This window comes from Schistocerca americana, chromosome 4, assembly GCF_021461395.2.
Source record: "Schistocerca americana isolate TAMUIC-IGC-003095 chromosome 4, iqSchAmer2.1, whole genome shotgun sequence".
Lineage (NCBI taxonomy): Eukaryota > Metazoa > Arthropoda > Insecta > Orthoptera > Acrididae > Schistocerca > Schistocerca americana.
Window position 1 is genome coordinate 41,601,139 of NC_060122.1, and position 24,104 is coordinate 41,625,242.

Consider the following 24,104-nt stretch of genomic DNA (forward strand, 5'->3'; position numbering starts at 1 on the left):
TGCATGTTACTGTTGTCTGAGTTACCTCAACAACGAATTCCTCGAGTTTTCAAATAAATTTCGCCGAGTGACGAGGCATTTGGCTACCTTAAGAGAGTCATAGTTACTGCAGCCAGCTGCTCCCCCTTCTTTGAATCTTTCCTCCCTTTAAATCGTACTGTGGTCAGTCCTGCAGAGCGATACGCCACCACCTGTGCATGTTACCGTTGTCTGATTTACTTCAACGACGATTTCCTCGAGTTTTCAAATAAATTTCGCCGAGTGACGAGGCATTTGGCTACCTTAAGAGAGTCATAGTTACTGCTGCCAGCTGCTCGACCTACTTTCATTCTTTCCACTCATTAATTATTACTGTGGTCAGTCCTGCAGGAGCAATATGCCACTACATGTAAACCTTAACGTTGTCTGAGCTACCTTAACGAAGATTTTCTCGAGTTTTCTAAAAAAATTTCACATGGTGACGAGGCATTTGGCTGCCTTAAGAGAGTCATAGTACCCCTGCCTGCTGCTCCCACTTTTTTAAGCCCTTTCTCTCTATCATTCTTGCCATGGCTGTCCTACAGAAACGATGTGCCACTATATGTCCAGGTTAACGTCGTCACTGTTACTCCCACTACGAGTCTCTCGAGTTAGCAAATGTACCTCGCCGGGTGACGAGGCATTTGGCTACCTTAAGAGACTCATAGTTACTGCAGCCAGCTGCTCCCCTTTCTTTGAATCTTTCCTCCCTTTAAATCGTACTGAGGTCAGTCCGGCTGAAGCGATACGCCACCACCTGTGCATGTTACCGTTGTCTGAGTTACTTCAACGACGATTTCCTCGAGTTTTCAAATAAATTTCGCCGAGTGACGAGGCATTTGGCTACCTTAAGAGAGTCATAGTTACTGCCGCCAGCTGCTCGACCTACTTTCTTTCTTTCCACTCATTAATTATTACTGTGGTCAGTCCTGCAGGAGCAATATGCCACTACATGTAAACCTTATCGTTGTCTGAGCTACCTTAACGAAGATATTCTCGAGTTTTCAAAAAAAATTTCACATGGTGACGAGGCATTTGGCTGCCTTAAGAGAGTCATAGTACCCCTGCCTGCTGCTCCCACTTTTCTAAGCCCATTCTCTCTATCATTCTTGCTATGGCTGTCCTACAGAACCGATGTGCCACTATATGTCCAGGTTAACGTCGTCACTGTTACTCCCACTACGAGTCTCTCGAGTTAGCAAATGTACCTCGCCGGGTGACGAGGCATTTGGCTACCTTAAGAGACTCATAGTTACTGCAGCCAGCTGCTCCCCCTTCTTTGAATCTTTCCTCCCTTTAAATCGTACTGAGGTCAGTCCGGCTGAAGGGATACGCCACCACCTGTGCATGTTACCGTTGTCTGAGTTACTTCAACGACGATTTCCTCGAGTTTTCAAATAAATTTCGCCGAGTGACGAGGCATTTGGCTACCTTAAGGGAGTCATAGTTACTGCTGCCAGCTGCTCGACCTACTTTCATTCTTTCCACTCATTAATTATTACTGTGGTCAGTCCTGCAGGAGCAATATGCCACTACATGTAAACCTTATCGTTGTCTGAGCTACCTTAACGAAGATATTCTCGAGTTTTCAAAAACAATTTCACATGGTGACGAGGCATTTGGCTGCCTTAAGAGAGTCATAGTACCCCTGCCTGCTGCTCCCACTTTTCTAAGCCCATTCTCTCTATCATTCTTGCTATGGCTGTCCTACAGAACCGATGTGCCACTATATGTCCAGGTTAACGTCGTCACTGTTACTCCCACTACGAGTCTCTCGAGTTAGCAAATGTACCTCGCCGGGTGTCGAGGCATTTGGCTACCTTAAGAGACTCATAGTTACTGCAGCCAGCTGCTCCCCCTTCTTTGAATCTTTCCTCCCTTTAAATCGTACTGTGGTCAGTCCTGCAGAGCGATACGCCACCACCTGTGCATGTTACCGTTGTCTGATTTACTTCAACGACGATTTCCTCGAGTTTTCAAATAAATCTCGCCGAGTGACGAGGCATTTGGCTACTTTAAGAGAGTCATAGTTACTGCCGCCAGCTGCTCGACCTACTTTCTTTCTTTCCACTCATTAATTATTACTGGGGTCAGTCCTGCAGGAGCAATATGCCACTACATGTAAACCTTAACGTTGTCTGAGCTACCTTAACGAAAATATCCTCGAGTTTTCAAAAAAAATTTCACATGGTGACGAGGCATTTGACTACCTTAAGGGAGTCATAGTACCCCTGCCTGCTGCTCCCACTTTTCTAAGCCCTTTCTCTCTATCATTCTTGCTATGGCTGTCCTACAGAACCGATGTGTCACTATATGTCCACGTTAACGTCGTCTCTGTTACTCCCACTACGAGTCTCTCGAGTTAGCAAATGTACCTCGGCGGATGACGATGCATTTTGCTACCTTATAAGCGTCATAGTTACTGCAGCCAGCTGCTCCCCCTTCTTTGAATCTTTCCTGTCTTTAATTCGTACTGTGGTCAGTCCTGCAGAAGCGTTACGTCACCACCTCTGCATGTTACTGTTGTCTGAGTTACCTCAACAACGAATTCCTCGAGTTTTCAAATAAATTTCGCCGAGTGACGAGGCATTTGGCTACCTTAAGAGAGTCATAGTTACTGCAGCCAGCTGCTCCCCCTTCTTTGAATCTTTCCTCCCTTTAAATCGTACTGTGGTCAGTCCTGCAGAGCGATACGCCACCACCTGTGCATGTTACCGTTGTCTGATTTACTTCAACGACGATTTCCTCGAGTTTTCAAATAAATTTCGCCGAGTGACGAGGCATTTGGCTACCTTAAGAGAGTCATAGTTACTGCTGCCAGCTGCTCGACCTACTTTCATTCTTTCCACTCATTAATTATTACTGTGGTCAGTCCTGCAGGAGCAATATGCCACTACATGTAAACCTTAACGTTGTCTGAGCTACCTTAACGAAGATTTTCTCGAGTTTTCTAAAAAAATTTCACATGGTGACGAGGCATTTGGCTGCCATAAGAGAGTCATAGTACCCCTGCCTGCTGCTCCCACTTTTTTAAGCCCTTTCTCTCTATCATTCTTGCTATGGCTGTCCTACAGAACCGATGTGCCACTATATGTCCAGGTTAACGTCGTCACTGTTACTCCCACTACGAGTCTCTCGAGTTAGCAAATGTACCTCGCCGGGTGACGAGGCATTTGGCTACCTTAAGAGACTCATAGTTACTGCAGCCAGCTGCTCCCCTTTCTTTGAATCTTTCCTCCCTTTAAATCGTACTGAGGTCAGTCCGGCTGAAGCGATACGCCACCACCTGTGCATGTTACCGTTGTCTGAGTTACTTCAACGACGATTTCCTCGAGATTTCAAATAAATCTCGCCGAGTGACGAGGCATTTGGCTACCTTAAGAGAGTCATAGGTACTGCTGCCAGCTGCTCGACCTACTTTCATTCTTTCCACTCATTAATTATTAGTGTGGTCAGTCCTGCAGGAGCAATATGCCACTACATGTAAACCTTATCGTTGTCTGAGCTACCTTAACGAAGATATTCTCGAGTTTTCAAAAAAAATTTCACATGGTGACGAGGCATTTGGCTGCCTTAAGAGAGTCATAGTACCCCTGCCTGCTGCTCCCACTTTTCTAAGCCCATTCTCTCTATCATTCTTGCTATGGCTGTCCTACAGAACCGATGTGCCACTATATGTCCAGGTTAACGTCGTCACTGTTACTCCCACTACGAGTCTCTCGAGTTAGCAAATGTACCTCGCCGGGTGACGAGGCATTTGGCTACTTTAACAGACTCATAGTTACTGCAGCCAGCTGCTCCCCCTTCTTTGAATCTTTCCTCCCTTTAAATCGTACTGAGGTCAGTCCGGCTGAAGCGATACGCCACCACCTGTGCATGTTACCGTTGTCTGAGTTACTTCAACGACGATTTCCTCGAGTTTTCAAATAAATTTCCCCGAGTGACGAGGCATTTGGCTACCTTAAGAGAGTCATAGTTACTGCTGCCAGCTGCTCGACCTACTTTCATTCTTTCCACTCATTAATTATTACTGTGGTCAGTCCTGCAGGAGCAATATGCCACTACATGTAAACCTTATCGTTGTCTGAGCTACCTTAACGAAGATATTCTCGAGTTTTCAAAAAAAATTTCACATGGTGACGAGGCATTTAGCTGCCTTAAGAGAGTCATAGTACCCCTGCCTGCTGCTCCCACTTTTCTAAGCCCATTCTCTCTATCATTCTTGCTATGGCTGTCCTACAGAACCGATGTGCCACTATATGTCCAGGTTAACGTCGTCACTGTTACTCCCACTAGGAGTCTCTCGAGTTAGCAAATGTACCTCGCCGGGTGACGAGGCATTTGGCTACTTTAACAGACTCATAGTTACTGCAGCCAGCTGCTCCCCCTTCTTTGAATCTTTCCTCCCTTTAAATCGTACTGAGGTCAGTCCGGCTGAAGCGATACGCCACCACCTGTGCATGTTACCGTTGTCTGAGTTACTTCAACGACGATTTCCTCGAGTTTTCAAATAAATTTCCCCGAGTGACGAGGCATTTGGCTACCTTAAGAGAGTCATAGTTACTGCTGCCAGCTGCTCGACCTACTTTCATTCTTTCCACTCATTAATTATTACTGTGGTCAGTCCTGCAGGAGCAATATGCCACTACATGTAAACCTTATCGTTGTCTGAGCTACCTTAACGAAGATATTCTCGAGTTTTCAAAAAAAATTTCACATGGTGACGAGGCATTTAGCTGCCTTAAGAGAGTCATAGTACCCCTGCCTGCTGCTCCCACTTTTCTAAGCCCATTCTCTCTATCATTCTTGCTATGGCTGTCCTACAGAACCGATGTGCCACTATATGTCCAGGTTAACGTCGTCACTGTTACTCCCACTAGGAGTCTCTCGAGTTAGCAAATGTACCTCGCCGGGTGACGAGGCATTTGGCTACCTTAAGAGACTCATAGTTACTGCAGCCAGCTGCTCCCCCTTCTTTGAATCTTTCCCCCTTTAAATCGTACTGAGGTCAGTCCGGCTGAAGCGATACGCCACCACCTGTGCATGTTACCGTTGTCTGAGTTAATTCAACGACGATTTCCTCGAGTTTTCAAATAAATTTCGCCGAGTGACGAGGCATTTGGCTACCTTAAGAGAGTCATAGGTACTGCCGCCAGCTGCTCGACCTACTTTCTTTCTTCCCACTCATTAATTATTACTGTGGTCAGTCCTGCAGGAGCAATATGCCACTACATGTAAACCTTAACGTTGTCTGAGCTACCTTAACGAAAATATCCTAGAGTTTTCAAAAAAAATTTTACATGGTGACGAGGATTTTGGCTACCTTAAGGGAGTCATAGTACCCCTGCCTGCTGCTCCCACTTTTCTAAGCCCTTTCTCTCTATCATTCTTTCTATGGCTGTCCTACAGAACCGATGAGTCACTATATGTCCACGTTAACGTCGTCTCTGTTACTCCCACTACGAGTCTCTCGAGTTAGCAAATGTACCTCGCCGGATGACGAGGCATTTTGCTACCTTATAAGCGTCATAGTTACTGCAGCCAGATGCTCCCCCTTCTTTGAATCTTTCCTGTCTTTAATTCGTACTGTGGTCAGTCCTGCAGGAGCAATATGCCACTACATGTAAACCTTAACGTTGTCTGAGCTACCTTAACGAAGATATTCTCGAGTTTTCAAAAAAAATTTCACATGGTGACGAGGCATTTGGATGCCTTAAGAGAGTCATAGTACCCCTGCCTGCTGATCCCACTTTTCTAAGCCCATTCTCTCTATCATTCTTGCTATGGCTGTCCTACAGATCCGATGTGCCACTATATGTCCAGGTTAACGTCGTCACTGTCACTCCCACTACGAGTCTCTCGAGTTAGCAAATGTACCTCGCCGGGTGACGAGGCATTTGGCTACCTTAAGAGAGTCATAGTTACTGCAGCCAGCTGCTCCCCCTTCTTTGAATCTTTCCTCCCTTTAAATCGTACTGTGGTCAGTCCTGCAGAGCGATACGCCACCACCTGTGCATGTTACCGTTGTCTGATTTACTTCAACGACGATTTCCTCGAGTTTTCAAATAAATCTCGCCGAGTGACGAGGCATTTGGCTACCTTAAGAGAGTCATAGTTACTGCCGCCAGCTGCTCGACCTACTTTCTTTCTTTCCACTCATTAATTATTTCTGTGGTCAGTCCTGCAGGAGCAATATGCCACTACATGTAAACCTTAACGTTGTCTGAGCTACCTTAACGAAAATATCCTCGAGTTTTCAAAAAAAATTTCACATGGTGACGAGGCATTTGGCTACCTTAAGGGAGTCATAGTACCCCTGCCTGCTGCTCCCACTTTTCTAAGCCCTTTCTCTCTATCATTCTTGCTATGGCTGTCCTACAGAACCGATGTGTCACTATATGTCCACGTTAACGTCGTCTCTGTTACTCCCACTACGAGTCTCTCGAGTTAGCAAATGTACCTCGTCGGATGACGAGGCATTTGGCTACCTTAAGAGAGTCATAGTTACTGCAGCCAGCTGCTCCCCATTCTTTGAATCTTTCCTCCCTTTAAATCGTACTGTGGTCAGTCCTGCAGAGCGATACGCCACCACCTGTGCATGTTACCGTTGTCTGATTTACTTCAACGACGATTTCCTCGAGTTTTCAAATATATTTCGCCGAGTGACGAGGCATTTGGCTACCTTAAGAGAGTCATAGTTACTGCTGCCAGCTGCTCGACCTACTTTCATTCTTTCCACTCATTCATTATTACTGTGGTCAGTCCTGCAGGAGCAATATGCCACTACATGTAAACCTTAACGTTGTCTGAGCTACCTTAACGAAGATTTTCTCGAGTTTTCTAAAAAAATTTCACATGGTGACGAGGCATTTGGCTGCCATAAGAGAGTCATAGTACCCCTGCCTGCTGCTCCCACTTTTTTAAGCCCTTTCTCTCTATCATTCTTGCTATGGCTGTCCTACAGAACCGATGTGCCACTATATGTCCAGGTTAACGTCGTCACTGTTACTCCCACTACGAGTCTCTCGAGTTAGCAAATGTACCTCGCCGGGTGACGAGGCATTTGGCTACCTTAAGAGACTCATAGTTACTGCAGCCAGCTGCTCCCCTTTCTTTGAATCTTTCCTCCCTTTAAATCGTACTGAGGTCAGTCCGGCTGAAGCGATACGCCACCACCTGTGCATGTTACCGTTGTCTGAGTTACTTCAACGACGATTTCCTCGAGATTTCAAATAAATATCGCCGAGTGACGAGGCATTTGGCTACCTTAAGAGAGTCATAGGTACTGCTGCCAGCTGCTCGACCTACTTTCATTCTTTCCACTCATTAATTATTAGTGTGGTCAGTCCTGCAGGAGCAATATGCCACTACATGTAAACCTTATCGTTGTCTGAGCTACCTTAACGAAGATATTCTCGAGTTTTCAAAAAAAATTTCACATGGTGACGAGGCATTTGGCTGCCTTAAGAGAGTCATAGTACCCCTGCCTGCTGCTCCCACCTTTCTAAGCCCATTCTCTCTATCATTCTTGCTATGGCTGTCCTACAGAACCGATGTGCCACTATATGTCCAGGTTAACGTCGTCACTGTTACTCCCACTACGAGTCTCTCGAGTTAGCAAATGTACCTCGCCGGGTGACGAGGCATTTGGCTACTTTAACAGACTCATAGTTACTGCAGCCAGCTGCTCCCCCTTCTTTGAATCTTTCCTCCCTTTAAATCGTACTGAGGTCAGTCCGGCTGAAGCGATACGCCACCACCTGTGCATGTTACCGTTGTCTGAGTTACTTCAACGACGATTTCCTCGAGTTTTCAAATAAATTTCCCCGAGTGACGAGGCATTTGGCTACCTTAAGAGAGTCATAGTTACTGCTGCCAGCTGCTCGACCTACTTTCATTCTTTCCACTCATTAATTATTACTGTGGTCAGTCCTGCAGGAGCAATATGCCACTACATGTAAACCTTATCGTTGTCTGAGCTACCTTAACGAAGATATTCTCGAGTTTTCAAAAAAAATTTCACATGGTGACGAGGCATTTAGCTGCCTTAAGAGAGTCATAGTACCCCTGCCTGCTGCTCCCACTTTTCTAAGCCCATTCTCTCTATCATTCTTGCTATGGCTGTCCTACAGAACCGATGTGCCACTATATGTCCAGGTTAACGTCGTCACTGTTACTCCCACTAGGAGTCTCTCGAGTTAGCAAATGTACCTCGCCGGGTGACGAGGCATTTGGCTACCTTAAGAGACTCATAGTTACTGCAGCCAGCTGCTCCCCCTTCTTTGAATCTTTCCCCCTTTAAATCGTACTGAGGTCAGTCCGGCTGAAGCGATACGCCACCACCTGTGCATGTTACCGTTGTCTGAGTTAATTCAACGACGATTTCCTCGAGTTTTCAAATAAATTTCGCCGAGTGACGAGGCATTTGGCTACCTTAAGAGAGTCATAGGTACTGCCGCCAGCTGCTCGACCTACTTTCTTTCTTCCCACTCATTAATTATTACTGTGGTCAGTCCTGCAGGAGCAATATGCCACTACATGTAAACCTTAACGTTGTCTGAGCTACCTTAACGAAAATATCCTAGAGTTTTCAAAAAAAATTTTACATGGTGACGAGGCATTTGGCTACCTTAAGGGAGTCATAGTACCCCTGCCTGCTGCTCCCACTTTTCTAAGCCCTTTCTCTCTATCATTCTTTCTATGGCTGTCCTACAGAACCGATGAGTCACTATATGTCCACGTTAACGTCGTCTCTGTTACTCCCACTACGAGTCTCTCGAGTTAGCAAATGTACCTCGCCGGATGACGAGGCATTTTGCTACCTTCTAAGCGTCATAGTTACTGCAGCCAGATGCTCCCCCTTCTTTGAATCTTTCCTGTCTTTAATTCGTACTGTGGTCAGTCCTGCAGGAGCAATATGCCACTACATGTAAACCTTAACGTTGTCTGAGCTACCTTAACGAAGATATTCTCGAGTTTTCAAAAAAAATTTCACATGGTGACGAGGCATTTGGATGCCTTAAGAGAGTCATAGTACCCCTGCCTGCTGATCCCACTTTTCTAAGCCCATTCTCTCTATCATTCTTGCTATGGCTGTCCTACAGATCCGATGTGCCACTATATGTCCAGGTTAACGTCGTCACTGTCACTCCCACTACGAGTCTCTCGAGTTAGCAAATGTACCTCGCCGGGTGACGAGGCATTTGGCTACCTTAAGAGAGTCATAGTTACTGCAGCCAGCTGCTCCCCCTTCTTTGAATCTTTCCTCCCTTTAAATCGTACTGTGGTCAGTCCTGCAGAGCGATACGCCACCACCTGTGCATGTTACCGTTGTCTGATTTACTTCAACGACGATTTCCTCGAGTTTTCAAATAAATCTCGCCGAGTGACGAGGCATTTGGCTACCTTAAGAGAGTCATAGTTACTGCCGCCAGCTGCTCGACCTACTTTCTTTCTTTCCACTCATTAATTATTACTGTGGTCAGTCCTGCAGGAGCAATATGCCACTACATGTAAACCTTAACGTTGTCTGAGCTACCTTAACGAAAATATCCTCGAGTTTTCAAAAAAAATTTCACATGGTGACGAGGCATTTGGCTACCTTAAGGGAGTCATAGTACCCCTGCCTGCTGCTCCCACTTTTCTAAGCCCTTTCTCTCTATCATTCTTGCTATGGCTGTCCTACAGAACCGATGTGTCACTATATGTCCACGTTAACGTCGTCTCTGTTACTCCCACTACGAGTCTCTCGAGTTAGCAAATGTACCTCGCCGGATGACGAGGCATTTTGCTACCTTATAAGCGTCATAGTTACTGCAGCCAGCTGCTCCCCCTTCTTTGAATCTTTCCTGTCTTTAATTCGTACTGTGGTCAGTCCTGCAGAAGCGATACGCCACCACCCGTCCATGTTACCGTTGTCTGAGTTACCTCAACAACGAATTCCTAGAGTTTTCAAATAAATTTCGCCGAGTGACGAGGCATTTGGCTACCTTAAGAGAGTCATAGTTACTGCAGCCAGCTGCTCCCCCTTCTTTGAATCTTTCATCCCTTTAAATCGTACTGTGGTCAGTCCTGCAGAGCGATACGCCACCACCTGTGCATGTTACCGTTGTCTGATTTACTTCAACGACGATTTCCTCGAGTTTTCAAATAAATTTCGCCGATTGACGAGGCATTTGGCTACCTTAAGAGAGTCATAGTTACTGCTGCCAGCTGCTCGACCTACTTTCATTCTTTCCACTCATTAATTATTACTGTGGTCAGTCCTGCAGGAGCAATATGCCACTACATGTAAACCTTAACGTTGTCTGAGCTACCTTAACGAAGATATTCTCGAGTTTTCAAAAAAAATTTCACATGGTGGCGAGGCATTTGGCTGCCTTAAGAGAGTGATAGTACCCCTGCCTGCTGCTCCCACTTTTCTAAGCCCATTCTCTCTATCATTCTTGCTATGGCTGTCCTACAGATCCGATGTGCCACTATATGTCCAGGTTAACGTCGTCACTGTCACTCCCACTACGAGTCTCTCGAGTTAGCAAATGTACCTCGCCGGGTGACGAGGCATTTGGCTACCTTAAGAGAGTCATAGTTACTGCAGCCAGCTGCTCCCCCTTCTTTGAATCTTTCCTCCCTTTAAATCGTACTGTGGTCAGTCCTGCAGAGCGATACGCCACCACCTGTGCATGTTACCGTTGTCTGATTTACTTCAACGACGATTTCCTCGAGTTTTCAAATAAATCTCGCCGAGTGACGAGGCATTTAGCTACCTTAAGAGAGTCATAGTTACTGCCGCCAGCTGCTCGACCTACTTTCTTTCTTTCCACTCATTAATTATTACTGTGGTCAGTCCTGCAGGAGCAATATGCCACTACATGTAAACCTTAACGTTGTCTGAGCTACCTTAACGAAAATATCCTCGAGTTTTCAAAAAAAATTTCACATGGTGACGAGGCATTTGGCTACCTTAAGGGAGTCATAGTACCCCTGCCTGCTGCTCCCACTTTTCTAAGCCCTTTCTCTCTATCATTCTTGCTATGGCTGTCCTACAGAACCGATGTGTCACTATATGTCCACGTTAACGTCGTCTCTGTTACTCCCACTACGAGTCTCTCGAGTTAGCAAATGTACCTCGCCGGATGACGAGGCATTTTGCTACCTTATAAGCGTCATAGTTACTGCAGCCAGCTGCTCCCCCTTCTTTGAATCTTTCCTGTCTTTAATTCGTACTGTGGTCAGTCCTGCAGAAGCGATACGCCACCACCCGTCCATGTTACCGTTGTCTGAGTTACCTCAACAACGAATTCCTAGAGTTTTCAAATAAATTTCGCCGAGTGACGAGGCATTTGGCTACCTTAAGAGAGTCATAGTTACTGCAGCCAGCTGCTCCCCCTTCTTTGAATCTTTCATCCCTTTAAATCGTACTGTGGTCAGTCCTGCAGACCGATACGCCACCACCTGTGCATGTTACCGTTGTCTGATTTACTTCAACGACGATTTCCTCGAGTTTTCAAATAAATTTCGCCGATTGACGAGGCATTTGGCTACCTTAAGAGAGTCATAGTTACTGCTGCCAGCTGCTCGACCTACTTTCATTCTTTCCACTCTTTAATTATTACTGTGGTCAGTCCTGCAGGAGCAATATGCCACTACATGTAAACCTTAACGTTGTCTGAGCTACCTTAACGAAGATATTCTCGAGTTTTCAAAAAATATTTCACATGGTGGCGAGGCATTTGGCTGCCTTAAGAGAGTCATAGTACCCCTGCCTGCTGCTCCCACTTTTCTAAGCCCATTCTCTCTATCATTCTTGCTATGGCTGTCCTACAGATCCGATGTGCCACTATATGTCCAGGTTAACGTCGTCACTGTCACTCCCACTACGAGTCTCTCGAGTTAGCAAATGTACCTCGCCGGGTGACGAGGCATTTGGCTACCTTAAGAGAGTCATAGTTACTGCAGCCAGCTGCTCCCCCTTCTTTGAATCTTTCCTCCCTTTAAATCGTACTGTGGTCAGTCCTGCAGAGCGATACGCCACCACCTGTGCATGTTACCGTTGTCTGATTTACTTCAACGACGATTTCCTCGAGTTTTCAAATAAATCTCGCCGAGTGACGAGGCATTTAGCTACCTTAAGAGAGTCATAGTTACTGCCGCCAGCTGCTCGACCTACTTTCTTTCTTTCCACCCATTAATTATTACTGTGGTCAGTCCTGCAGGAGCAATATGCCACTACATGTAAACCTTAACGTTGTCTGAGCTACCTTAACGAAAATATCCTCGAGTTTTCAAAAAAAATTTCACATGGTGACGAGGCATTTGGCTACCTTAAGGGAGTCATAGTACCCCTGCCTGCTGCTCCCACTTTTCTAAGCCCTTTCTCTCTATCATTCTTGCTATGGCTGTCCTACAGAACCGATGTGTCACTATATGTCCACGTTAACGTCGTCTCTGTTACTCCCACTACGAGTCTCTCGAGTTAGCAAATGTACCTCGCCGGATGACGAGGCATTTTGCTACCTTATAAGCGTCATAGTTACTGCAGCCAGCTGCTCCCCCTTCTTTGAATCTTTCCTGTCTTTAATTCGTACTGTGGTCAGTCCTGCAGAAGCGATACGCCACCACCCGTCCATGTTACCGTTGTCTGAGTTACCTCAACAACGAATTCCTCAAGTTTTCAAATAAATTTCGCCGAGTGACGAGCCATTTGGCTACCTTAAGAGAGTCATAGTTACTGCAGCCAGCTGCTCCCCCTTCTTTGAATCTTTCATCCCTTTAAATCGTACTGTGGTCAGTCCTGCAGAGCGATACGCCACCACCTGTGCATGTTACCGTTGTCTGATTTACTTCAACGACGATTTCCTCGAGTTTTCAAATAAATTTCGCCGAGTGACGAGGCATTTGGCTACCTTAAGAGAGTCATAGTTACTGCTGCCAGCTGCTCGACCTACTTTCATTCTTTCCACTCATTAATTATTACTGTGGTCAGTCCTGCAGGAGCAATATGCCACTACATGTAAACCTTAACGTTGTCTGAGCTACCTTAACGAAGATATTCTCGAGTTTTCAAAAAATATTTCACAATGGTGGCGAGGCATTTGGCTGCCTTAAGAGAGTCATAGTACCCCTGCCTGCTGCTCCCACTTTTCTAAGCCCATTCTCTCTATCATTCTTGCTATGGCTGTCCTACAGATCCGATGTGCCACTATATGTCCAGGTTAACGTCGTCACTGTCACTCCCACTACGAGTCTCTCGAGTTAGCAAATGTACCTCGCCGGGTGAAGAGGCATTTGGCTACCTTAAGAGAGTCATAGTTACTGCAGCCAGCTGCTCCCCCTTCTTTGAATCTTTCCTCCCTTTAAATCGTACTGTGGTCAGTCCTGCAGAGCGATACGCCACCACCTGTGCATGTTACCGTTGTCTGATTTACTTCAACGACGATTTCCTCGAGTTTTCAAATAAATCTCGCCGAGTGACGAGGCATTTGGCTACCTTAAGAGAGTCATAGTTACTGCCGCCAGCTGCTCGACCTACTTTCTTTCTTTCCACTCATTAATTATTACTGTGGTCAGTCCTGCAGGAGCAATATGCCACTACATGTAAACCTTAACGTTGTCTGAGCTACCTTAACGAAAATATCCTCGAGTTTTCAAAAAAAATTTCACATGGTGACGAGGCATTTGGCTACCTCAAGGGAGTCATAGTACCCCTGCCTGCTGCTCCCACTTTTCTAAGCCCTTTCTCTCTATCATTCTTGCTATGGCTGTCCTACAGAACCGATGTGTCACTATATGTCCACGTTAACGTCGTCTCTGTTACTCCCACTACGAGTCTCTCGAGTTAGCAAATGTACCTCGCCGGATGACGAGGCATTTTGCTACCTTATAAGCGTCATAGTTACTGCAGCCAGCTGCTCCCCCTTCTTTGAATCTTACCTGTCTTTAATTCGTACTGTGGTCAGTCCTGCAGAAGCGATACGCCACCACCCGTCCATGTTACCGTTGTCTGAGTTACCTCAACAACGAATTCCTCGAGTTTTCAAATAAATTTCGCCGAGTGACGAGGCATTTGGCTACCTTAAGAGAGTCATAGTTACTGCAGCCAGCTGCTCCCCCTTCTTTGAATCTTTCATCCCTTTAAATCGTACTGTGGTCAGTCCTGCAGAGCGATACGCCACCACCTGTGCATGTTACCGTTGTCTGATTTACTTCAACGACGATTTCCTCGAGTTTTCAAATAAATTTCGCCGAGTGACGAGGCATTTGGCTACCTTAAGAGAGTCATAGTTACTGCTGCCAGCTGCTCGACCTACTTTCATTCTTTCCACTCATTAATTATTACTGTGGTCAGTCCTGCAGGAGCAATATGCCACTACATGTAAACCTTAACGTTGTCTGAGCTACCTTAGCGAAGATATTCTCGAGTTTTCAAAAAAAATTTCACATAGTGACGAGGCATTTGGCTGCCTTAAGAGAGTCATAGTACCCCTGCCTGCTGCTCCCACTTTTCTAAGCCCATTCTCTCTATCATTCTTGCTATGGCTGTCCTACAGAACCGATGTGTCACTATATGTCCACGTTAACGTCGTCTCTGTTACTCCCACTACGAGTCTCTCGAGTTAGCAAATGTACCTCGCCGGATGACGAGGCATTTGGCTACCTTAAGAGAGTCATAGTTACTGCAGCCAGCTGCTCCCCCTTCTTTGAATCTTTCCTCCCTTTAAATCGTACTGTGGTCAGTCCTGCAGAGCGATACGCCACCACCTGTGCATGTTACCGTTGTCTGATTTACTTCAACGACGATTTCCTCGAGTTTTCAAATATATTTCGCCGAGTGACGAGGCATTTGGCTACCTTAAGAGAGTCATAGTTACTGCTGCCAGCTGCTCGACCTACTTTCATTCTTTCCACTCATTCATTATTACTGTGGTCAGTCCTGCAGGAGCAATATGCCACTACATGTAAACCTTAACGTTGTCTGAGCTACCTTAACGAAGATTTTCTCGAGTTTTCTAAAAAAATTTCACATGGTGACGAGGCATTTGGCTGCCATAAGAGAGTCATAGTACCCCTGCCTGCTGCTCCCACTTTTTTAAGCCCTTTCTCTCTATCATTCTTGCTATGGCTGTCCTACAGAACCGATGTGCCACTATATGTCCAGGTTAACGTCGTCACTGTTACTCCCACTACGAGTCTCTCGAGTTAGCAAATGTACCTCGCCGGGTGACGAGGCATTTGGCTACCTTAAGAGACTCATAGTTACTGCAGCCAGCTGCTCCCCTTTCTTTGAATCTTTCCTCCCTTTAAATCGTACTGAGGTCAGTCCGGCTGAAGCGATACGCCACCACCTGTGCATGTTACCGTTGTCTGAGTTACTTCAACGACGATTTCCTCGAGATTTCAAATAAATATCGCCGAGTGACGAGGCATTTGGCTACCTTAAGAGAGTCATAGGTACTGCTGCCAGCTGCTCGACCTACTTTCATTCTTTCCACTCATTAATTATTAGTGTGGTCAGTCCTGCAGGAGCAATATGCCACTACATGTAAACCTTATCGTTGTCTGAGCTACCTTAACGAAGATATTCTCGAGTTTTCAAAAAAAATTTCACATGGTGACGAGGCATTTGGCTGCCTTAAGAGAGTCATAGTACCCCTGCCTGCTGCTCCCACTTTTCTAAGCCCATTCTCTCTATCACTCTTGCTATGGCTGTCCTACAGAACCGATGTGCCACTATATGTCCAGGTTAACGTCGTCACTGTTACTCCCACTACGAGTCTCTCGAGTTAGCAAATGTACCTCGCCGGGTGACGAGGCATTTGGCTACTTTAACAGACTCATAGTTACTGCAGCCAGCTGCTCCCCCTTCTTTGAATCTTTCCTCCCTTTAAATCGTACTGAGGTCAGTCCGGCTGAAGCGATACGCCACCACCTGTGCATGTTACCGTTGTCTGAGTTACTTCAACGACGATTTCCTCGAGTTTTCAAATAAATTTCCCCGAGTGACGAGGCATTTGGCTACCTTAAGAGAGTCATAGTTACTGCTGCCAGCTGCTCGACCTACTTTCATTCTTTCCACTCATTAATTATTACTGTGGTCAGTCCTGCAGGAGCAATATGCCACTACATGTAAACCTTATCGTTGTCTGAGCTACCTTAACGAAGATATTCTCGAGTTTTCAAAAAAAATTTCACATGGTGACGAGGCATTTAGCTGCCTTAAGAGAGTCATAGTACCCCTGCCTGCTGCTCCCACTTTTCTAAGCCCATTCTCTCTATCATTCTTGCTATGGCTGTCCTACAGAACCGATGTGCCACTATATGTCCAGGTTAACGTCGTCACTGTTACTCCCACTAGGAGTCTCTCGAGTTAGCAAATGTACCTCGCCGGGTGACGAGGCATTTGGCTACCTTAAGAGACTCATAGTTACTGCAGCCAGCTGCTCCCCCTTCTTTGAATCTTTCCCCCTTTAAATCGTACTGAGGTCAGTCCGGCTGAAGCGATACGCCACCACCTGTGCATGTTACCGTTGTCTGAGTTAATTCAACGACGATTTCCTCGAGTTTTCAAATAAATTTCGCCGAGTGACGAGGCATTTGGCTACCTTAAGAGAGTCATAGGTACTGCCGCCAGCTGCTCGACCTACTTTCTTTCTTCCCACTCATTAATTATTACTGTGGTCAGTCCTGCAGGAGCAATATGCCACTACATGTAAACCTTAACGTTGTCTGAGCTACCTTAACGAAAATATCCTAGAGTTTTCAAAAAAAATTTTACATGGTGACGAGGCATTTGGCTACCTTAAGGGAGTCATAGTACCCCTGCCTGCTGCTCCCACTTTTCTAAGCCCTTTCTCTCTATCATTCTTTCTATGGCTGTCCTACAGAACCGATGAGTCACTATATGTCCACGTTAACGTCGTCTCTGTTACTCCCACTACGAGTCTCTCGAGTTAGCAAATGTACCTCGCCGGATGACGAGGCATTTTGCTACCTTCTAAGCGTCATAGTTACTGCAGCCAGATGCTCCCCCTTCTTTGAATCTTTCCTGTCTTTAATTCGTACTGTGGTCAGTCCTGCAGGAGCAATATGCCACTACATGTAAACCTTAACGTTGTCTGAGCTACCTTAACGAAGATATTCTCGAGTTTTCAAAAAAAATTTCACATGGTGACGAGGCATTTGGATGCCTTAAGAGAGTCATAGTACCCCTGCCTGCTGATCCCACTTTTCTAAGCCCATTCTCTCTATCATTCTTGCTATGGCTGTCCTACAGATCCGATGTGCCACTATATGTCCAGGTTAACGTCGTCACTGTCACTCCCACTACGAGTCTCTCGAGTTAGCAAATGTACCTCGCCGGGTGACGAGGCATTTGGCTACCTTAAGAGAGTCATAGTTACTGCAGCCAGCTGCTCCCCCTTCTTTGAATCTTTCCTCCCTTTAAATCGTACTGTGGTCAGTCCTGCAGAGCGATACGCCACCACCTGTGCATGTTACCGTTGTCTGATTTACTTCAACGACGATTTCCTCGAGTTTTCAAATAAATCTCGCCGAGTGACGAGGCATTTGGCTACCTTAAGAGAGTCATAGTTACTGCCGCCAGCTGCTCGACCTACTTTCTTTCTTTCCACTCATTAATTATTACTGTGGTCAGTCCTGCAGGAGCAATATGCCACTACATGTAAACCTTAACGTTGTCTGAGCTACCTTAACGAAAATATCCTCGAGTTTTCAAAAAAAATTTCACATGGTGACGAGGCATTTGGCTACCTTAAGGGAGTCATAGTACCCCTGCCTGCTGCTCCCACTTTTCTAAGCCCTTTCTCTCTATCATTCTTGCTATGGCTGTCCTACAGAACCGATGTGTCACTATATGTCCACGTTAACGTCGTCTCTGTTACTCCCACTACGAGTCTCTCGAGTTAGCAAATGTACCTCGCCGGATGACGAGGCATTTTGCTACCTTATAAGCGTCATAGTTACTGCAGCCAGCTGCTCCCCCTTCTTTGAATCTTTCCTGTCTTTAATTCGTACTGTGGTCAGTCCTGCAGAAGCGATACGCCACCACCCGTCCATGTTACCGTTGTCTGAGTTACCTCAACAACGAATTCCTAGAGTTTTCAAATAAATTTCGCCGAGTGACGAGGCATTTGGCTACCTTAAGAGAGTCATAGTTACTGCAGCCAGCTGCTCCCCCTTCTTTGAATCTTTCATCCCTTTAAATCGTACTGTGGTCAGTCCTGCAGAGCGATACGCCACCACCTGTGCATGTTACCGTTGTCTGATTTACTTCAACGACGATTTCCTCGAGTTTTCAAATAAATTTCGCCGATTGACGAGGCATTTGGCTACCTTAAGAGAGTCATAGTTACTGCTGCCAGCTGCTCGACCTACTTTCATTCTTTCCACTCATTAATTATTACTGTGGTCAGTCCTGCAGGAGCAATATGCCACTACATGTAAACCTTAACGTTGTCTGAGCTACCTTAACGAAGATATTCTCGAGTTTTCAAAAAAAATTTCACATGGTGGCGAGGCATTTGGCTGCCTTAAGAGAGTGATAGTACCCCTGCCTGCTGCTCCCACTTTTCTAAGCCCATTCTCTCTATCATTCTTGCTATGGCTGTCCTACAGATCCGATGTGCCACTATATGTCCAGGTTAACGTCGTCACTGTCACTCCCACTACGAGTCTCTCGAGTTAGCAAATGTACCTCGCCGGGTGACGAGGCATTTGGCTACCTTAAGAGAGTCATAGTTACTGCAGCCAGCTGCTCCCCCTTCTTTGAATCTTTCCTCCCTTTAAATCGTACTGAGGTCAGTCCGGCTGAAGCGATACGCCACCACCTGTGCATGTTACCGTTGTCTGAGTTACTTCAACGACGATTTCCTCGAGTTTTCAAATAAATTTCCCCGAGTGACGAGGCATTTGGCTACCTTAAGAGAGTCATAGTTACTGCTGCCAGCTGCTCGACCTACTTTCATTCTTTCCACTCATTAATTATTACTGTGGTCAGTCCTGCAGGAGCAATATGCCACTACATGTAAACCTTATCGTTGTCTGAGCTACCTTAACGAAGATATTCTCGAGTTTTCAAAAAAAATTTCACATGGTGACGAGGCATTTAGCTGCCTTAAGAGAGTCATAGTACCCCTGCCTGCTGCTCCCACTTTTCTAAGCCCATTCTCTCTATCATTCTTGCTATGGCTGTCCTACAGAACCGATGTGCCACTATATGTCCAGGTTAACGTCGTCACTGTTACTCCCACTAGGAGTCTCTCGAGTTAGCAAATGTACCTCGCCGGGTGACGAGGCATTTGGCTACCTTAAGAGACTCATAGTTACTGCAGCCAGCTGCTCCCCCTTCTTTGAATCTTTCCCCCTTTAAATCGTACTGAGGTCAGTCCGGCTGAAGCGATACGCCACCACCTGTGCATGTTACCGTTGTCTGAGTTAATTCAACGACGATTTCCTCGAGTTTTCAAATAAATTTCGCCGAGTGACGAGGCATTTGGCTACCTTAAGAGAGTCATAGGTACTGCCGCCAGCTGCTCGACCTACTTTCTTTCTTCCCACTCATTAATTATTACTGTGGTCAGTCCTGCAGGAGCAATATGCCACTACATGTAAACCTTAACGTTGTCTGAGCTACCTTAACGAAAATATCCTAGAGTTTTCAAAAAAAATTTTACATGGTGACGAGGCATTTGGCTACCTTAAGGGAGTCATAGTACCCCTGCCTGCTGCTCCCACTTTTCTAAGCCCTTTCTCTCTATCATTCTTTCTATGGCTGTCCTACAGAACCGATGAGTCACTATATGTCCACGTTAACGTCGTCTCTGTTACTCCCACTACGAGTCTCTCGAGTTAGCAAATGTACCTCGCCGGATGACGAGGCATTTTGCTACCTTCTAAGCGTCATAGTTACTGCAGCCAGATGCTCCCCCTTCTTTGAATCTTTCCTGTCTTTAATTCGTACTGTGGTCAGTCCTGCAGGAGCAATATGCCACTACATGTAAACCTTAACGTTGTCTGAGCTACCTTAACGAAGATATTCTCGAGTTTTCAAAAAAAATTTCACATGGTGACGAGGCATTTGGATGCCTTAAGAGAGTCATAGTACCCCTGCCTGCTGATCCCACTTTTCTAAGCCCATTCTCTCTATCATTCTTGCTATGGCTGTCCTACAGATCCGATGTGCCACTATATGTCCAGGTTAACGTCGTCACTGTCACTCCCACTACGAGTCTCTCGAGTTAGCAAATGTACCTCGCCGGGTGACGAGGCATTTGGCTACCTTAAGAGAGTCATAGTTACTGCAGCCAGCTGCTCCCCCTTCTTTGAATCTTTCCTCCCTTTAAATCGTACTGTGGTCAGTCCTGCAGAGCGATACGCCACCACCTGTGCATGTTACCGTTGTCTGATTTACTTCAACGACGATTTCCTCGAGTTTTCAAATAAATCTCGCCGAGTGACGAGGCATTTGGCTACCTTAAGAGAGTCATAGTTACTGCCGCCAGCTGCTCGACCTACTTTCTTTCTTTCCACTCATTAATTATTACTGTGGTCAGTCCTGCAGGAGCAATATGCCACTACATGTAAACCTTAACGTTGTCTGAGCTACCTTAACGAAAATATTCTCGAGTTTTCAAAAAAAATTTCACATGGTGACGAGGCATTTGGCTACCTTAAGGGAGTCATAGTACCCCTGCCTGCTGCTCCCACTTTTCTAAGCCCTTTCTCTCTATCATTCTTGCTATGGCTGTCCTACAGAACCGATGTGTCACTATATGTCCACGTTAACGTCGTCTCTGTTACTCCCACTACGAGTCTCTCGAGTTAGCAAATGTACCTCGCCGGATGACGAGGCATTTTGCTACCTTATAAGCGTCATAGTTACTGCAGCCAGCTGCTCCCCCTTCTTTGAATCTTTCCTGTCTTTAATTCGTACTGTGGTCAGTCCTGCAGAAGCGATACGCCACCACCCGTCCATGTTACCGTTGTCTGAGTTACCTCAACAACGAATTCCTAGAGTTTTCAAATAAATTTCGCCGAGTGACGAGGCATTTGGCTACCTTAAGAGAGTCATAGTTACTGCAGCCAGCTGCTCCCCCTTCTTTGAATCTTTCATCCCTTTAAATCGTACTGTGGTCAGTCCTGCAGAGCGATACGCCACCACCTGTGCATGTTACCGTTGTCTGATTTACTTCAACGACGATTTCCTCGAGTTTTCAAATAAATTTCGCCGATTGACGAGGCATTTGGCTACCTTAAGAGAGTCATAGTTACTGCTGCCAGCTGCTCGACCTACTTTCATTCTTTCCACTCATTAATTATTACTGTGGTCAGTCCTGCAGGAGCAATATGCCACTACATGTAAACCTTAACGTTGTCTGAGCTACCTTAACGAAGATATTCTCGAGTTTTCAAAAAAAATTTCACATGGTGGCGAGGCATTTGGCTGCCTTAAGAGAGTGATAGTACCCCTGCCTGCTGCTCCCACTTTTCTAAGCCCATTCTCTCTATCATTCTTGCTATGGCTGTCCTACAGATCCGATGTGCCACTATATGTCCAGGTTAACGTCGTCACTGTCACTCCCACTACGAGTCTCTCGAGTTAGCAAATGTACCTCGCCGGGTGACGAGGCATTTGGCTACCTTAAGAGAGTCATAGTTACTGCAGCCAGCTGCTCCCCCTTCTTTGAATCTTTCCTCCCTTTAAATCGTACTGTGGTCAGTCCTGCAGAGCGATACGCCACCACCTGTGCATGTTACCGTTGTCTGATTTACTTCAACGACGATTTCCTCGAGTTTTCAAATAAATCTCGCCGAGTGACGAGGCATTTAGCTACCTTAAGAGAGTCATAGTTACTGCCGCCAGCTGCTCGACCTACTTTCTTTCTTTCCACTCATTAATTATTACTGTGGTCAGTCCTGCAGGAGCAATATGCCACTACATGTAAACCTTAACGTTGTCTGAGCTACCTTAACGAAAATATCCTCGAGTTTTCAAAAAAAATTTCACATGGTGACGAGGCATTTGGCTACCTTAAGGGAGTCATAGTACCCCTGCCTGCTGCTCCCACTTTTCTAAGCCCTTTCTCTCTATCATTCTTGCTATGGCTGTCCTACAGAACCGATGTGTCACTATATGTCCACGTTAACGTCGTCTCTGTTACTCCCACTACGAGTCTCTCGAGTTAGCAAATGTACCTCGCCGGATGACGAGGCATTTTGCTACCTTATAAGCGTCATAGTTACTGCAGCCAGCTGCTCCCCCTTCTTTGAATCTTTCCTGTCTTTAATTCGTACTGTGGTCAGTCCTGCAGAAGCGATACGCCACCACCCGTCCATGTTACCGTTGTCTGAGTTACCTCAACAACGAATTCCTAGAGTTTTCAAATAAATTTCGCCGAGTGACGAGGCATTTGGCTACCTTAAGAGAGTCATAGTTACTGCAGCCAGCTGCTCCCCCTTCTTTGAATCTTTCATCCCTTTAAATCGTACTGTGGTCAGTCCTGCAGACCGATACGCCACCACCTGTGCATGTTACCGTTGTCTGATTTACTTCAACGACGATTTCCTCGAGTTTTCAAATAAATTTCGCCGATTGACGAGGCATTTGGCTACCTTAAGAGAGTCATAGTTACTGCTGCCAGCTGCTCGACCTACTTTCATTCTTTCCACTCTTTAATTATTACTGTGGTCAGTCCTGCAGGAGCAATATGCCACTACATGTAAACCTTAACGTTGTCTGAGCTACCTTAACGAAGATATTCTCGAGTTTTCAAAAAATATTTCACATGGTGGCGAGGCATTTGGCTGCCTTAAGAGAGTCATAGTACCCCTGCCTGCTGCTCCCACTTTTCTAAGCCCATTCTCTCTATCATTCTTGCTATGGCTGTCCTACAGATCCGATGTGCCACTATATGTCCAGGTTAACGTCGTCACTGTCACTCCCACTACGAGTCTCTCGAGTTAGCAAATGTACCTCGCCGGGTGACGAGGCATTTGGCTACCTTAAGAGAGTCATAGTTACTGCAGCCAGCTGCTCCCCCTTCTTTGAATCTTTCCTCCCTTTAAATCGTACTGTGGTCAGTCCTGCAGAGCGATACGCCACCACCTGTGCATGTTACCGTTGTCTGATTTACTTCAACGACGATTTCCTCGAGTTTTCAAATAAATCTCGCCGAGTGACGAGGCATTTAGCTACCTTAAGAGAGTCATAGTTACTGCCGCCAGCTGCTCGACCTACTTTCTTTCTTTCCACCCATTAATTATTACTGTGGTCAGTCCTGCAGGAGCAATATGCCACTACATGTAAACCTTAACGTTGTCTGAGCTACCTTAACGAAAATATCCTCGAGTTTTCAAAAAAAATTTCACATGGTGACGAGGCATTTGGCTACCTTAAGGGAGTCATAGTACCCCTGCCTGCTGCTCCCACTTTTCTAAGCCCTTTCTCTCTATCATTCTTGCTATGGCTGTCCTACAGAACCGATGTGTCACTATATGTCCACGTTAACGTCGTCTCTGTTACTCCCACTACGAGTCTCTCGAGTTAGCAAATGTACCTCGCCGGATGACGAGGCATTTTGCTACCTTATAAGCGTCATAGTTACTGCAGCCAGCTGCTCCCCCTTCTTTGAATCTTTCCTGTCTTTAATTCGTACTGTGGTCAGTCCTGCAGAAGCGATACGCCACCACCCGTCCATGTTACCGTTGTCTGAGTTACCTCAACAACGAATTCCTCAAGTTTTCAAATAAATTTCGCCGAGTGACGAGCCATTTGGCTACCTTAAGAGAGTCATAGTTACTGCAGCCAGCTGCTCCCCCTTCTTTGAATCTTTCATCCCTTTAAATCGTACTGTGGTCAGTCCTGCAGAGCGATACGCCACCACCTGTGCATGTTACCGTTGTCTGATTTACTTCAACGACGATTTCCTCGAGTTTTCAAATAAATTTCGCCGAGTGACGAGGCATTTGGCTACCTTAAGAGAGTCATAGTTACTGCTGCCAGCTGCTCGACCTACTTTCATTCTTTCCACTCATTAATTATTACTGTGGTCAGTCCTGCAGGAGCAATA